Here is a 16,378-nt window from a genome sequence, read left to right as displayed (position 1 = left end):
CGCTTCTGCCCAAAAGCTTTGCGCATGAGACCACTTAATCAATGCATGAAGCATATCTTCATCCATACCTTTGCAGACCTTGCATCGCGCTAAGGTTGCTATATGCCTGTGTTGTAGTGTTGTCTCCACCGGTAGTATGCCCCGAAGGACTATCCACCAGAACACACGGACCTTGGGCATCACTTTTAGTTTCCATAGTCGCGTCCACAACTGCTTATTATTCTCTGAAGATTCTGTAATCGTCCCTTCCTCTAGAGCTAATTGCTCGTTACGAGTCATTAGAGCACGATACGCGGATTTTACAGTGTAGGAACCCGACCTCTCATGAGCCCAAGCCCAAAAATCATCACCACCACCTTGTCTGAGCGGGATATTGAGAATTGCATCAGCGTCTGGGGATATGAAGTTATTCCTGACTAGATCAGCTTTCCAGGACCAACTCTCATTATCAATCAAATCTGCCACTGTGAAGAGTGTAGCAGAACCAATCTGCTCCGTTGGTCGAAGTGATAATCTCCCTGGCAGCCATCTATCTTCCTAGATTCTTACGGAGGAACCGTCCCCGATCCTCCTCAACAGCCCAGTCTCCAATGCTCCTCTCCCAGCAACTATCGCCCGCCAGGTAGCCGAAGAGTTGCGCGGAACAGTAGCATGCATAAAATCAGTTGTCGGGAAATATCGTCCTTTTAGCACTCTGGAACATAGACCATGCGGGTTTGTAATCAGCCGCCATCCCTGTTTTCCTAACAACGCAACATTCAAGCATTCCAAATCTCGAAACCCCATTCCTCCTCTTATTTTTGGAAGCGACAGAGACTTCCAATCTATCCAGTGCATGGAATTTCGGTCAATCGAGCTACTCCACTAGAACTTTGCCATCGGTGAGGAAATGTTCTTATACACTTTTTTTGTGAGCTTGAAGCAACCCATAGTGTATGTCGGGACTGCCTGAGCCTTTGACTTGATTAATATCTCCCTCGCCGCACAAGACACCAAACGTTCTGTACCACCATTCAGTTGTGACCTCACTCTTTCACCAATGAAGTCAAAGGTACCAGATGTAATTCGTCCAACTGCAGTGGGAAGACCCAGATATCTTTCATTGAATGCCTCTACCCCAATGCATGTGGTACCTTTCAGCATAACTCTCACCGGATGTGGTGTGTTTGGACTGAAAAAAATAGAGCTCTTGTCTCTGTTCACGCATTGGCCCGAACAATCGCCATATATCCTCAAGATGTTATTCAACCTCGTCGCACTCTCCAGTTTTGCTTGCATAAAGATAAGGCTGTCGTCCGCAAACAGTAGATGGTTAATCCACGGTGACTGGGTGCATACTCGGATTCCTTTGTCCGCATGGACTCCACCAAAGTTGTTCAACAGAGTTGTGAAGCCCTCCGCGCACAGAAGAAATGGGTACGGTGAAACGGGATCTCCTTGCCTAAAACCTCTAGATGGGGTAAAAAAAAGGCAGTAACTCACCATTCACACGTACTGCAAACCGAACCGACGAAACACATTTCATAATCAGTCGGATAAATATTGAGCTGAATCCCAACTTAGTCATGATAGCTTTGAGATAATGCCATTCAACACGGTCAGATGCTTTCATCATGTCTAATTTGACTGCACAAACCCAATTCTTTTCTTTCTTTCTTTTCTTCATTGCGTGAACACTTTCATGTGCAATAAGAACATTATCCGTGATGAGGTGCCCGGGCACAAACGCACTTTGCTCCTCACCTATTATTTCATGGAGAAAATCCCTCATCCTGTTGACAATGCATTTGGAAGCGATTTTGTACAGAACCGGACAAAGGGAAATCGGTCTATACTGACTTATCTTCTGCGGGTGGCGTACCTTAGGGATTAATGTGATTGTCGTATCGTTCATACCTGCAGGTAGATCACCCCATTCAGGAAATCCAACACCGTCAGGACTATATCATCTTTCAATAATGACCAGTGTCTCTCAAAAAATCCCGCGGTAAAACCATCCACACCCGGCACCTTGGAAGGAGCCATCTGAAACAAAGCAGTGCGCACCTCCTTCTTCGTGAACGGCATATCAAGATGTTCGTTCATTGGAGCGGTCACTCGAGTTGGAACCCAATTCATCAGTTCGTCAAGCGGTTTAAACCCTTGGGATGCGTATAGAGTTTGAAAGAACTGTTGTACTTCAACATGATCATCCTCCCGTGTTTGACAAACTGACCCATTTGCACGCTCAAGCCTTTCAATCTTATTTATTCTCCTTTGTTGCGCTGCTTGTGCATAAAAAAAATTGTATTTCTATCACCCTCGCGCAGGTACGGCACTCTAGACCGTTGCCGCATCCATATTTCCTCCTGATGAATTGCTTCTCTAAGCTTTTTGACTGTAGCCTTTTCTTCATCAGTGGGGCCTCTCCCAGCCGCTCTGCTCCTCAGACGGTTCAATTTATCCCGGAGCTTCCTGACTGTAGCTGTTAAACTGCCAAACTCCCGTGCGCCCCATGCAGATAATGAGCTCTGCATGTCATTAAGCGCACCAAGTATTCCTGCCAGCCCTTGCCGCTTTTGAATGTCCTCAACAACTACCTTACAGTCTGATGCAATATGTAATCTCTGAGTATACAGGTATTGATCCCCTGGTGGTTCGTCAGAGGTGACCGATGAAAAAGGAGAGATGAAGAATGGAGGCCTTGGCCCGTGAGCCCAACCGGCCCACGCGTCATTTGGATTCCTTCTTAGCCCACCCTTAGAGTTTCTGTGCGCTCTGAACTGAGAGCATCTTCAACAGGCGCGGCAAAACGCGGGCCCGCGCGGTAAAATCAGTTTTTCGCGCGTGCCGGTTGGTTCCGCGCGCTCCAGCGGTGGCGAAAAGTTACCGCGCGCGGGAAGCGTTTGTGCGTGCGCGGTAGAAAGCGGCACACGGCGCGCTAGATTTGGCGCGCCCCTTCGCGCGCGTCTATAAAGTCCCGCGCTTCACCATGCGCACAGAACAGCCACGCGCCCTTCTCCTCACAATCTCGCCGCTTCGCACTCCACCGCTTCGCCGCGTCGCCGCTTTCTGCGCCACCACCGTGCCACCATGTCGCCGCGCCGCCGGAGTGCTTCGGGCTTTCGCGGCGTCCATGAGCGCCCCAACGGCTGGTTCTCCGCCGAGATACGGGCCGGCGACGTCCGGCTCGGCCTCGGACGTTCCGGAGCACGCGCGAGGCGGCCCGCGCGTACGACGCTGCGGCGTGGCGCTTGGAGAGGCCCCGGTCCCAGATGAATTTCCGAGACGTCTTCACGCGCGAGGAGGCGCAGCGCCTCGCCCCTCCGCCACGTCTCATCACGGACATGGACCGTGCCGACCACGCTCGGCGGCAGCGTCGTCTCCTCGTCGCCGAGGAGGACGAGCGAGCCATGGCGGAGTGGCACCGTCGCCACCCAGAGGACGTCGACGCACGAGCGTGCCTACTGGGCGGAGAGGACGGCAAGGCGCCGCTCGGAGCGGGCGCACCGGCGTCAGCGGAAGGCAGTGGCGAACGAGCAGTTGGACATCGTCTCCGCAGGTGGGAGGTCGTTCTTCACCTCGGACGATGAACGTTGGACCGACGTATGGCTCTCAACTTCGGACGACACCGACGAGGATGACGATGGTGATGGTAGCGACTTAGTAGTAGTTTCTATCTATCTATCTATGTATGTTGAACTATCTATCATCTATGCCGTAGTAGTTGCACCGGTGTAAAATATCTATGTATCGCTTTTTTTATCTATGCAATTTTAATTAAAAATATATTATAAAATGAGCGCGGGCGCTGCATTTTATCGCGTCTGCTGGAGCTGCGCGCGCGCACGGCTTTTCAGCGCGGCTGCTGGAGCAAATGCTGCGCGCTGCGACAAACCAGGCGATGGGCGCGCGTCAAATCTGTTTTTACCGCGCGGCGCGTTCGGCGCCTGTTGGAGATGCTGTGAAGAGAAATCAATCGTGTCTCGGTGACAGTCGGATTGCTCGCTCCCGCCGCATTACGGTGTGTTCCCGCCATGGCAATGATGGCTGGGGATTTCAAATCCGAGTCCGGGAAGAACTCGGAGCGTGACCACCACGCCACGACGGCCATATTATCCCCGCACCCCAGCTGGTTCGATCGCGCTTTTCCTCTCCACCTTTCGGTCCGACCGCATCGATCGTACGCGCTCTAGTTCTTGATCAACTGTCTTCAGGCGGCGACGATGGCGCTCGCGCCCGGCTCCAGCGGCGCCTCCGTACGCTGGCCGCCGTCTTACACCCCGGGTGCGCGTTCACCTCCGTCCCAGTTCGGCCACATGCCGGGCGCCCCCGTCTACCTGGGCTTCCGCGTCGGCGGCGAGTGCTGCAACCCGTCGTTTGCCGACTACTACGAGGACGTCGACGAGTACACGCCGCCGCCGTACGCCCCGGGTCCCCCCTCTCCTCCGTCCCAGTGCGGCCTCATGCTCGGAGACCCCATTTCCCCGAGCTTCGGCGGCCGCCGCGGGTGCCACAACCCGTCGTCCGCCGACTACAACGAGGAGTACACGACGCCGTCGCACACCCCGGGTGCGCCCTCGCCGCCGTCCCATTACGGCCTCATGCTGAAGTCCACGGACGCCCCCTTCTTCCCGGGCTCCGGCGTCGGCAGCGAGTGCCATAGCCAGTCGAGCCCTCCCCCCCGCGCGACCTCCAAGGATTACACTCCGTCGACTCCTCCCGGGCACGCTTCTTCGCTGGATTACCCGCCCAGCACGCCGCCTCCGTCGCCCCTGGTGGTGTCTGACACGGAGTCGTGCACGTCGCCGTATTACACACCATCGACCCCTTCCAGGCGCGCCGCGCCGCCGGACTACACGCCCAGCACGCCGGCTCCGTCGCCCCTGGTGTCCGAAGCGGAGTCGTCCACGTCTGCACCGCACCGCCGCCACCATCCGTACCAGAGGAGCGGCGACCGCGGACGGTAGCGAGCCTTGGGATATTGACATCCTGTAATAGGGAGCTAGAGATATTGGTCTCTCTTCTGTATAAACCTCCCATTGATATGCCTTCGTTTGTTTATTCCTTTGTCATATCGATTACGTAGTATATCTGTATATATAGATTTTGTTGAAGATGCGAGATTATTCTCTGTTATTGCTTCATGGCTTGGAGCTCTTTGTTTCCGATCGATGCAAATTGCAATTGCTTGTGTGATCTGACATGATGAAAATCATTAAATCACCCAGGCACCCAGCAATTGCCATGTTCTGTGGCTGCGTGATGTCTGAGAGAAGCATTGTTGCTCCGTAAAACTGAAGCTTGCAGGAAGCAAGCACTTCTGATTCTGAATATGTTTTTTGATGAAACAGAGTCTGTCACACACCCAAATTTTATTTTTTGTACTATGCAATTAGAGAAACAGTCTCCATTTTCTAACGCAATGACATGGCAGATATCAGAACATCCATATGTATTCTAGATAGATAAATAAAACACATTCTACACTAATTCGTTGAAACCATCTACAAATAACTCACAGGATACATCACCCACTCACACTTCATCCTGTCAATACAAAGTATCTCTAGATCTACGGTTTGATCACTACATCATTGTAGGTTTGCTACTTCCTACATCCTTCGTCCAACATATTGTCACTACACAGCCTCTGATCCCTAGTACAACACCCCTTTGTTTTCATGGGGTTCTGAATCCTGTATAAGGGATACAGCAGAATAAAACTGCGTCATGCCTTTCGTGCCACCCCCGCCTGCATGGATCAAGAATACCAGGTTTGCCAAGGAGAGTTGTCAGCGCTATATTTGTACAAAATTTACCATAAATTCAGTTCCAAAGTTGCAAGCTTTGATACTCCTTGTGAGCCTAAGAAATCAGCAAGAAGTACATGATATTTCTATGATTCCACAACTTGTCAGGATGTGAAAGATTACTAAGGGCATCTCCAACGCTATCCCCTAAACCGGACATAGTAGTCGTTCACGTGACGCATCCACGATCATTGATATGGGAGGCGACCATCTAACCCTAGGCATCAAACATCTGGACACATTTTTTCAAACGGAATTGAGTAAACCCTACAATTTCATGCAAACTAGACAATTTCCATTTAAACTGGACCAAATTCATTACATATTCGACATACTTCATTAAGCAAAAGTGGACATGACATTTTTTGGAACATATTTAAATCTTCCATGTCCTACTCTTCCTCATTGGAGTTCGTCGTCTGGACGTTGCCGGTAGAGGTGAGGTCCACGGTCGTCGTGGACAGGCCGGCCACATGATTGTTGCGGCCCGACGCGAATGATGTGGAGCTGCCAACGGCAGCAACGTTTCCGTCTGTGATCGCCTATGCATCCGCCTCCACGAGAACGCGTCACCGCTGACGCAATTGTTGCATGTGGCATCGTAGAGTGCCTGCTGCTAGTTGACGAAGTTCGGGTCCTGCACGACCATCACTGCCACAGCCTCCTCCCTTGCGAACACGCCATAGATTTGCCCCTCCGTCAGCCAATGTTACCTGAGGAGGGTGTGGTTGCAGCGTCGGTTCTCCTGCGCCAGCCGAAACGCCGACGCCGGTGGCTGCTTCTCTGCCATGAGGACGTTGAAGTGCGTCTGAGCCCGCCCCATGGTGAAGCCGTCATGGGTCCGCGCAGACGCGGGTGCCAGCTTGTCGTTGGACATCGTCGGGTCATCGTCATTTACCTCTAGCGAGCTTGCCGGCAAGCCGAGGCCGGCCAATGCGTGCTTCTACGAATCTAGAGGCTCTCCCACAACACGCTAGAGCTCACCGTTATGGCAGAGGTGGTGCACGGAAGAGGAACGAAATCGAAAGTGGTGATAGATAATGTGGTATTAGCTTGACCCGTGAGACAACATAACATCTACAAAATATTGATTCCACTTCTGTGCTGGCCGCCGCCATCGCCATCGCTTTGAAATCTATAACTCGAGTCGGCGGAGAGAGTGGCTTAGGTGTTGAAAGAAGGTTCGGTCGGGGGAGGCGATTAGGTCACTTGCACCCTGTTTATCACATCAGATGCATTTTGCATGAATGCTCCACCGATTCATCTAGCCACGTCGAACTAACAATGGGCCACAGTTGACAGAACGATGCAAAACTTTAAAACATAGAAACTAGAACAACTTGCTTGAATAGGGTAACAACCAGAACAATTTCTAAAGTAAATATAGCACGAAATGTCCCAAAGGAGTAAAAATTGGATAAATAAAATCAGTACCAAGTCAATCATGTCTACCTCCTTGCTCTCATAAATATGATATCGGAAAAGGTATCCGGAATTCTAAAATAGCGAGCACCAAGTAATATCCGACTAACTTCCTCAGGAGGTTCTCCCTCTAGTCTCTAGCGGCGAGCTTTCTTCTTTGGCAGGAAGACGTCTGTCAGGACGGTCTCAGACTTGAAGGAAGCAACAAGTATCTCCAGCGCCTAAATGCAAAATCCAGAAAACACAAAACAAAAATCAATCATCAACCAATAAAATTAAGCAAAACCACAATATAAAGTTCATAGGGTCTTGAAATAAATGAGAGCACACCACGCACCTCTTCTTTGCCGATTTTCACAGTCTTTTGCTGCAGTGCATTGAGGTCCGGGGTGCCAAGCTCTGCGATGCCCAACAGCGAGATAGTCGTAAAAAAAGATGCCGGAGTCACCGAAAGGTCGTCCCCAATCGTGTACGTGGATGTAGGTAGTGACGTGGCTGTTGTTGTTCCAACAGGGTCACGGGCGAGTGTCGTTGCGTTGTTGAGCTGCGCACTCAGCAGCTGCTGTAGGTAGGAGAGCGTGGTGGGGCCGACAGCCGGGCTGAGGCGCCACTCTTTAATCTTGTATTTCGTGTCCAGTTTCTCCGCGCTGCTGAGCACGTTGCCAAGGCTACTGCCCATGCGATCCTTTGTCAACAGGTTGACAACAGTGCCAAGCGGCAGGGACAGTAGACCGGTGAGGAACTACACGACATCGATGCCTGCCTCTGCGAAGCACACCTTCTCAGACTTGGTGTCAATCAGGAGCTTCATCGATAACTACATAGTAGCCACATTTTTCTGTTATAGTTTGATCGAGCAACACTACTAAGGGCATTTCTAATCGATCCCCTAAAAGTTAGTGAAGTATCCCTCAAGTAAAGTTGTGGAGTAAATTTTTATGAGCAACACTACTAACTGACAAAAAGAATGCATTAGTAGAAAAAAATGATTTTCCAAGAGTTGGAGCAGATAGAGCAATGTCATTTTTCTAGAGTGTAACCCAAAATCTTTGTGCGAGAGACAATTCCAGATTAGTGACAATATCAAGGGTAAACCAACCACAAGCTAGGTACAAATCGTGCAACCTATACAAGGAAATAAACATTGTTTTCGGTACAAGATTTTATTGAAAGTTCAGTCCCCAAATATTACTTGTAAATGGATTATTGTGTAATATGTATAAATATATAAAATGGCGAGACCAACCAGATCTACTTTCAAAAATTCATAGCAAGCAAAAAGATTCATCCACTTAAATTTGGAGCTTCAATATGCAAAATTTACAGTTAAGGAGGTAGTCATGTATACCTGAAACATCACTGGCTCCTCAAAATACTCCTCGTAAGAATAAGCAACAATACCCCGGCTATAATAAACTGTACATGCAGATGCAAAAAAAATATCAGTTAAAGCTTAGACTGCTACAACAAAGCTCAATCTTGAAAGGGTGAGTTTTACATTAGATTGAGCTCGGCTCAAAGGATCTCAGCGACTATCCAGCAATGCATGCCCTACACTCGTAATTTCAGAAAGAACTAGTCCATCTAGTACTAGCCAGGCTTGATCTAAGTGCATGTACATCAATCAAACCATATAAAAGATTGCCAGGACATTAGTTGATGGAGCCAACATTACAAACACAATAGATAGTTTCACTACCACATTAGTAGATCTAACTAGCGTATGGTTACCGAACTTAAACTAACATGCTATGATCAACCTTTAATATCCCTGTATCGCTCTACAGCTACGTACCTCAAACAGCCCATGCATCACCTCTGAAACCCATCAAATAAAGCCCTCACGAATCCTAGCAGATGACAGTTAGAAGAATATCACAGAAGCAAAAGGTAGCAGAAGGCGGTGGTGAGAGAGGAAGTCGCCCACCTTCACAGCGTTGCCTGACTTTGATGACCGCCGCCGCCGCTTGCCGTCGAAGAGACGAGGAACTTGATCAGGGCGACGGACGGCTGGCACGACGAGGGCTTTGTCGCTGCACCCGCAGGGTGAATCGGGTTAGGGCTAGATTATTTTTTAAGGGGGCGGGTTAGGGCTTGTGTGGAGTAGTATACTAATTTTGGTCCATATAAGGGCCCGCATCGGCTGTTGAGTATCTTGGCCCGTTAAGGTGGCCATCCGCGCTCTGAGGGGAAGGAACGTTGGACACCTTAGCATTTCTTTCTTCTTTTACCAATCACGACCTTAGCATTTCTGCCTATTCATTGCTCCTTGCGTTGAAATGTCGCTAAAACGCAGTGTTGCTGGACGGAGCGGCCTAATTAAGCTTTGTAAAAAATTCTTAAGTTCGATTTTCAGAAATAATAATATGAGCTAAGATGTAAAACCGTAAAATTTGCGGAAAAAATGGTCTATACCTCAATAAAAAGGTTCATGCATAAAGAAAATGTGTTTGCCTTGTGTTTTAAAAATATTCGTGTATAAAATAGTGTGTATAGAACAAAGTCATTTATTTTGGGAAAATGATCATGCATATAAAAATGTTCATATTTACCTAATTGCCCGTGCTTTTTAAAATGATTATGATTTTCTTGAAAATGTTCATCCACGACTAAATTTATCTTCGTGTATTTTGTGAAACAAAAGGTTCACCTATGTCTCCCCCACCAAAAAAAAAAGAAACTGAAAAAACAAAGAGAAACACAAAGAAAAAGGTTGAACCGAGGAGAAAATCCAAATGAAGTAAAAAAAAATACAGCGCGAGCAAAAGAGGGAGTGGATCGTGTGGGGTGCACCTTATCGGGTCAGTTTGACGGACATTTAGACTTTTTCCGGGTTTTGCCTCGGCTTTGGGCAAAAAAGTGACAACCAAGCCCGGCTCGGATATTGTGCTCTTTGGCCAGGCTGCCCCAACCCAATTCTAGTTGGGGGCCACAAGCCCAAAATGTTCCGACCTCACTTAAAAATTACTGATTTTTGTGCGTTAATTGTTATGTTTACTTGCATTTTGTTGCTATGTTGCTACCGAACATTGACATGGACAAAAGGTTGGCCTCTTTTGGCCTTTCTAGCATTCACTAAATACCCACTATCCATTGTTCGGTGAGGCAGTTGAGCGCGGGCCTCTCTTGGACGAGACGATGAGGGGGAAGCTAAAGACACATGTACATAAATCAATTGTTCAATTAAAAATTGCTTCACATCAAAGGTGTTTTTGAAAACTCATTCTCACTCCAAGTGGTGGTTTCTTTCCAATTTTTCATGGGTTTCTTCTTGCAAAGTGTTGTACCGTTTTGTGTTCCTGATGCCTTTTGATTGTGTCTATGTGGGTTTGTAATTCTGCTCATGTGACACATGCTTTACCTAAAAAAGGGTATTGTGATGATTTTCCTTTCTTTTTTTGGATTTTGTGCGGTTTTGGTATGGTTTCCCTTATAAACCGAGCCACTGTATATTTTTTTCTAGCTGTATGAAATATGCATGAACACCACCATGCCCTCAGATGAAGTTCTCTAGAAGGTAATTCTGGTTGTAGTGCATCTTCTTCCACATCGAGAGCACACAAGAAGGCAATTGAATGTCTTCCTCCTCCCTCTTCGATATTCTCTAAATTCAACTTTGCACTGATCTAATGTCCTGCTGGCAAGGATGTGCTCGACTTCCTTTTCTTTCGATTACACATAACCATGAATGAGTGTGTGCATGTGTACGCAAAGGACTTGTTTGGTTATCCGCATACACCTCAACTAGACTGCCAGAGAAGGAATTTGGCCCGTTTGGTTGCATGCATTTACTGTTGGGCCTGCATAGCATGAATCTCAAGCACATCTAGATATGTATCGTTGGGAACTCCCAAATCAGCAGTTTCCAGAGAGCAGGGATGCAAAGGAGCGCACATGGGTTGGTCCAGTGATGCAGCCTTGTTTTGTCTGATACGTGGGTGTACCTGAAGTTGCACATGGTCTATTCATTTAACTCATAATCTCTTCCATGTACTAGTCCCTTCTGATTTATACAATGGTGTTTCTATTCGAGGTAAGGTCTACAGAAAAAGAAGAACTTCGATGTTGTGGTTCCATTCAGGCGATCGGTTTGTAGTTTCATCCATTGTAGATCACTAGTAGAAAAACGACTTTTAGTACCGGTTTGTAAGGACCTTTAGTACCGGTTCTGAAACCGGCACTAAATAGTGGGGACTAAAGGTCCCCCCCTTTAGTCCCGGTTCAACATGAACCGGGACCAAAGGCCCACCACGTGGCACGAGGCGCGCCGTGGTCTGGGAGACCTTTAGTCCCGGTTGGTAAGGATTTTTTTTATTTTTATTTTTGAAATAAAGCAAAAACAACCCGCCTACTGGGCCGGCACGACCTGCATACGACTAGAAACCCAATCTCTAGTTGGGCCAGGATGCAGGTCCGTAGGACCCAGTAGGCCCCACAGGGCAGAAGACTTGCAATAGGCCCACAAAGGCCTGCTTAGAGAGGAGCTCGACACGGTAGGCGCGGCGGGGCTTATAAACTGATGCGAGCTCCTCTCAACTAGCAAGGTGGGACTAAACATTGTGCACTGCGGGTGACAGTGCACCACCTTTAGTACCGGTTGGTGGCTCCAACCGGTACTAAAGGGGGGGGGTCTTTAGTACCGGTTGGAGCCACCAACCCGTACTAAAGGCGTAGTACGGGTTGGTGGCTCCAACCGGTACTAAAGACCCCCCCACCCCTTAGTACCGGTTGGAGCCACCAACCCATACTAAAGGCCACCACCTTTTTAGTACCGATTTGTGGCACGAACCGGTACTAAAGGTTCACCACGAACCGATACTAATGAGCGCCGCCCGGCTGGCCGTTGGAACCGGCACTAATGATCACATTAGTGCCGGTTCAATTGCAAACCGGGACTAATGAGTTTCATATTAGATCCTTTTTCTACTAGTGGACGTTCAATTTGGTTTTCATGTTTGGTGCTATTTTTAGTGAATTTTGTCAAATTCGTCATGCACATTCCACCATTTGAAATTTCCTGTTAACGAATAGCTTCATCTCGTAGTTTCACATGACTTTTATGTTGCGCCTTTTCTGTTTCCACGATTTTAGACGACTAGATCTACATCTTCCTCGTGATTGTACATATGCATATGTGTGGCCTGGTTTAAGACACTCCATGATCGTTTCTCTAGGCCTCTTTCATGCATCCCGTTACACCGATGCCACCATCGGCGTTGTTCCTCTCAATCTCCTCTCCCGCGTCTTGTTGCACCCGCGTCATCGTCAGCGTCGTTCATTTTGGCCTCCTCTCCTGCATCCTATTGCATTGACACCGCCATGGCGCGCACACTTTATTTCTTCACTTCTGTCCTCTGCCTCAGCGCCCTCATATTCGTCCCGACGCATGAACTTTCTTTGCGGTGATGACACTAGCAACTAGTCCGTCATCTCGCCGACGAGATCGCTCGTCCGCGACTCCATGCTTGTCATGTCACATGCGGTGTCGATGCCTCTCATCCTTCTCTCATGTGTTCTTCTACAATGACACCATCGCCAGCATTGTTCATCTCGGCCTCCTCTCCTGCGCCTTGCTGCAATGTCACCACTGCCGACGTCGTTCCTCTAAGCCTCCTCGCCCGTGTCTTCTTGCACTGGCATCGGCGGTGGCGTCGTTTCTCTCGGCCTCCTTGCTCACGTCATACTACACTGACATTGTCATGGAGCGTGCACATCATTTCTCCTCCTCTGTCCTCCTCCTACGCGCTCTCTTGTCGCTCCATGCGGACTTTCTCTATGGCAACGATGGTAGCAACTAGTTTGTGGCGCCGCCGACGGCCGTGTTGGTCGTGGCACCGCGGCCACGTCCACAACAGTCTCCATGTCACTATGTAACTCTGTGTGTTATGTGTAGCTGTTAACTCTTAATCATATCCCGTATTTACAATCAAAAAACGTGTAGTTGCATGAACCGAACCAATGCAGGGCACCAAACGGCATGCCTAAATTTATCCCCTAATGCAGGAACTATAGATGCGGATAACTAATCGATGTGCAAATGTTGGGGTTTTTCATGTTTTTCCTCAACCAGGCCCACTAGGTAAAGCATGCAATGCAGGCAAATTGTAGATGGCAACCAAAAACGTCCAAAGCTATTCCGATGTGTATATACAGTTCAGGGTGTCACGAGACTTTAGAATGCTACAGGATCTGGAAACGTAGGAATTAGCAATAGACGTTGTTTGGTTGCAGCTCAAGAAAAACACAAGAATCTTCTACAAATATATATGGCCTCATTCGGTTTGAAGGATTCTCATAGGGAAAACATGGGAATGGGGATTTCGGAGGAATACTTCCTATAGATGCATTCGGTTTATAGGAAACGGTTACATGAATTTATTAGGAATATTATCCTATCATATTCCTTCACTACTTCTAATTGCTACGTTTTGGTTTCCAGCATACCGAATAAACCCATAGAGTGGATGCGGTAGTTGTCCTATTCAAAATATTTTTCCCAAGTGAATCATATGGCATTGTATTGTAGGAAAGCATTCCGTAGGAATTTTGGAGGATCCATTCCTTTGAACCAAATGAACTCTAATTTTGGAGTACAGAGTTCCTTTGAAAGTTATTTGGACCAAAGACCCTTTAGGCTGCTCATAGTGGGGAGTAACTTAGACTAGTAACATGCATATATTACTAGTCTATGTTACTACCTTTATAGTGCATTGTATCATACTCCCTCCATTCCTATATCTAAGGTGTATTATTTTCAGCACGTTAAGCAAGGCACATAATTATGTACTATTTAGGGCGAAATTACCCTTGTGTAATTCATAGATTAGCAGCAATAAATCATTTAGGCTAGGAAAAGAAGAGATACACGCAATCAGGAAAGAGATTGTTTCCTTTTGTTTCTCTACAAGGAGAGATACTTTCCTTTTTCTGGAGGGCCAAGACCGGAATTACGAGGAATTAGAACAAATGCACCTTACATTGTGGAATTTTATCAAAAAACAAATACACCTTATATAAAGGAATGGAGGAAGTATATTAGTATCATAGGTGGTCTCATTTATTGCCATGCATGACACATAGTAGCATCACATTTATTATGTTACGGTAACTACCTATGTTACTATAACCATCTCTTTCTTTTTTAATTGTCTGCCACATAAGCATGTTTGCGAGTCCCAAACGCATGATACTACTCATGTTACCCCCACTATGGCTAGCCTTAGACCTCTTCCAATACAAAGGTGCTTAGATGAGGTGCTAAGTGCATTAAATAGCTTAGCAACTCATTTCCCCAATGCATAGGTGCTTAACTTGTTGTTGCTAAGCCCACTTTATTAAATGATTTAGCACCTAAACTATCTCATGCATTGGTCAGCTTCTTTTATTTATGTGGTTTGCCTAGGTTCACGCCCTTGGCATTGGTTCTGTTAAGAATAAAATAGTTGCTTATTAATTAAGCTAATTAGAATTAAGTTAATTGTTAGATAGGTTGCTTGGTTCTCAAGCAACCATGTACTTCCTTGGTTCTCAAGGCAACTATGTAATTCCTTGGCTCTCAAGTAACTATGTGTTTACTTGACCGTCAAACACCATGTACTTCCGCCTGGGTATAAATACCCCACTTCTATCATCAATAAAGATTGATGGATCATCTTTCATTCAAACTCTCTCGTTCTTTACTTTTCACTCAAAACACGTTATCATGCACTTTGCTCTCCTATCGAGCGATTTGGCCGGACAAGAGAAGAGCAGAACATCATTGCAGAGGATGAAGAACAGATCTTGTTGATCCCCAACGATCCAAGGATTAAAGGCCTTGATCAGGAAAACTAATAGTGTTTCCCTATTTTTAATCTTTGCCTATTAGATCATGTTTTCTTGTGGTCAAACAGTGATCTAACAATGGATTGTTCATCCTGTACGCATATGCACTCACCCGAAACACACAAAGTGGAAGAGAAAAGCAATCGGCCGAAGAAACAAATTCGGCCATGACAAGAGAAGCAAGAAAATGAACTGCGCTTCATTGTGAAGACTACGACACCGTTCCCCTGGTTGGCAAAGTCATCCTACGAAGAGTCGAAGAGAAGAGCAATTATCATCCGCTTGCTGCCGAGGATCACAGGCTGTCGTGGATGCATACGTCGTGCACAGGAAGAATTGATCCCGATCAATCAAGACTTCATGCATTGATTGTTTGTTCTTGCTTAGATTAAACAAATATACTAATAGTATACAATACCTTGTCCGCATGCATCAATTTGCAAGAAGGAGATTTTGGCTGAAAGTAAGGATTCGATTACCATCTGTCAACCGGCAAGAAGGAGCACATGAAGAAGATAGTAGTAGCGACCACTCAGGATCACACCTACATCTTCAAGACGCGTCTGCACAATGCCGACTACATGAACAAGGATCCACGCTCCCCGGTAGCATAGCAAGACATGTCCCCGTCGATCCGTCAGGAGGCAAGGCGCCATCAGGCGCTCAGGCCGTCGAGCGACAACATGGCGGCACGGCGCGTCTCACACGCTCGGCCGTCGCGGCGCTCTTCCCTTCAGCCCACTGGCATAGAGGCGGCACCCAGCCCGCGCGGCGGCCCTCGGCCCCGACATGGCGATGCGCAGATAGTAGCTCAGCGCCCGGCGTCTTCCGACTCGCACCCGAGACACAACCTCCCGCGGAGCGACTACACGAGAACACAGCAGGCATACGGATCGTGTCGGCAAGGCGTCCTCTTGGCAGGAACAACGGCGGTGTTTTTCCAACGCCACCACACACTCACGCACAAGATAAGCATTGGGGAAAAACTTATCCCTTCGGCAGGTTTGCAGTTTGGGTTTTTTTTCTGTTTTATTATTAACAGAAATGCCCTTATTTATCTCTTGAGCCATCAGGCTTATTCAGTCTCCGGTGCTATAGTAATCCCGCATATATTTGGGTATTACCAATCCTGCATATAGACATAATTTTTGTTTTAGTCCCCAGGTTAAGAAAACCTTGTGGTATAGCCCTTTGGCTTACGACATTGGACAATCAGGCCATTTGGAAATTGCAGTTTAGCCCTCGGACTTTATTGTTTTAACCAATTTAACCATCTGGTTTTAATTATGCATGTTTAAGCCCTCAGGCTAGACTCTTATGTCTTCCAAATTGCATTAAAA

The 16,378-nt window shown here is 47.4% G+C and overlaps 1 pseudogene; it reads right to left on the bottom strand.

Annotated features, from left to right (window-relative positions):
• Nucleotides 1-7,308: 7,308 nt before the first annotated feature.
• Nucleotides 7,309-15,926, bottom strand: LOC119279339 (annotated as a pseudogene).
• Between the last annotated feature and the right edge of the window lie 452 nt (nt 15,927-16,378).

Source organism: Triticum dicoccoides, chromosome 3B (assembly GCF_002162155.2).
Source record: "Triticum dicoccoides isolate Atlit2015 ecotype Zavitan chromosome 3B, WEW_v2.0, whole genome shotgun sequence".
Lineage (NCBI taxonomy): Eukaryota > Viridiplantae > Streptophyta > Magnoliopsida > Poales > Poaceae > Triticum > Triticum dicoccoides.
The sequence above is the reverse complement of the archived record's forward strand: the minus strand, read 5'-3'. Positions and strand labels throughout refer to the sequence as shown.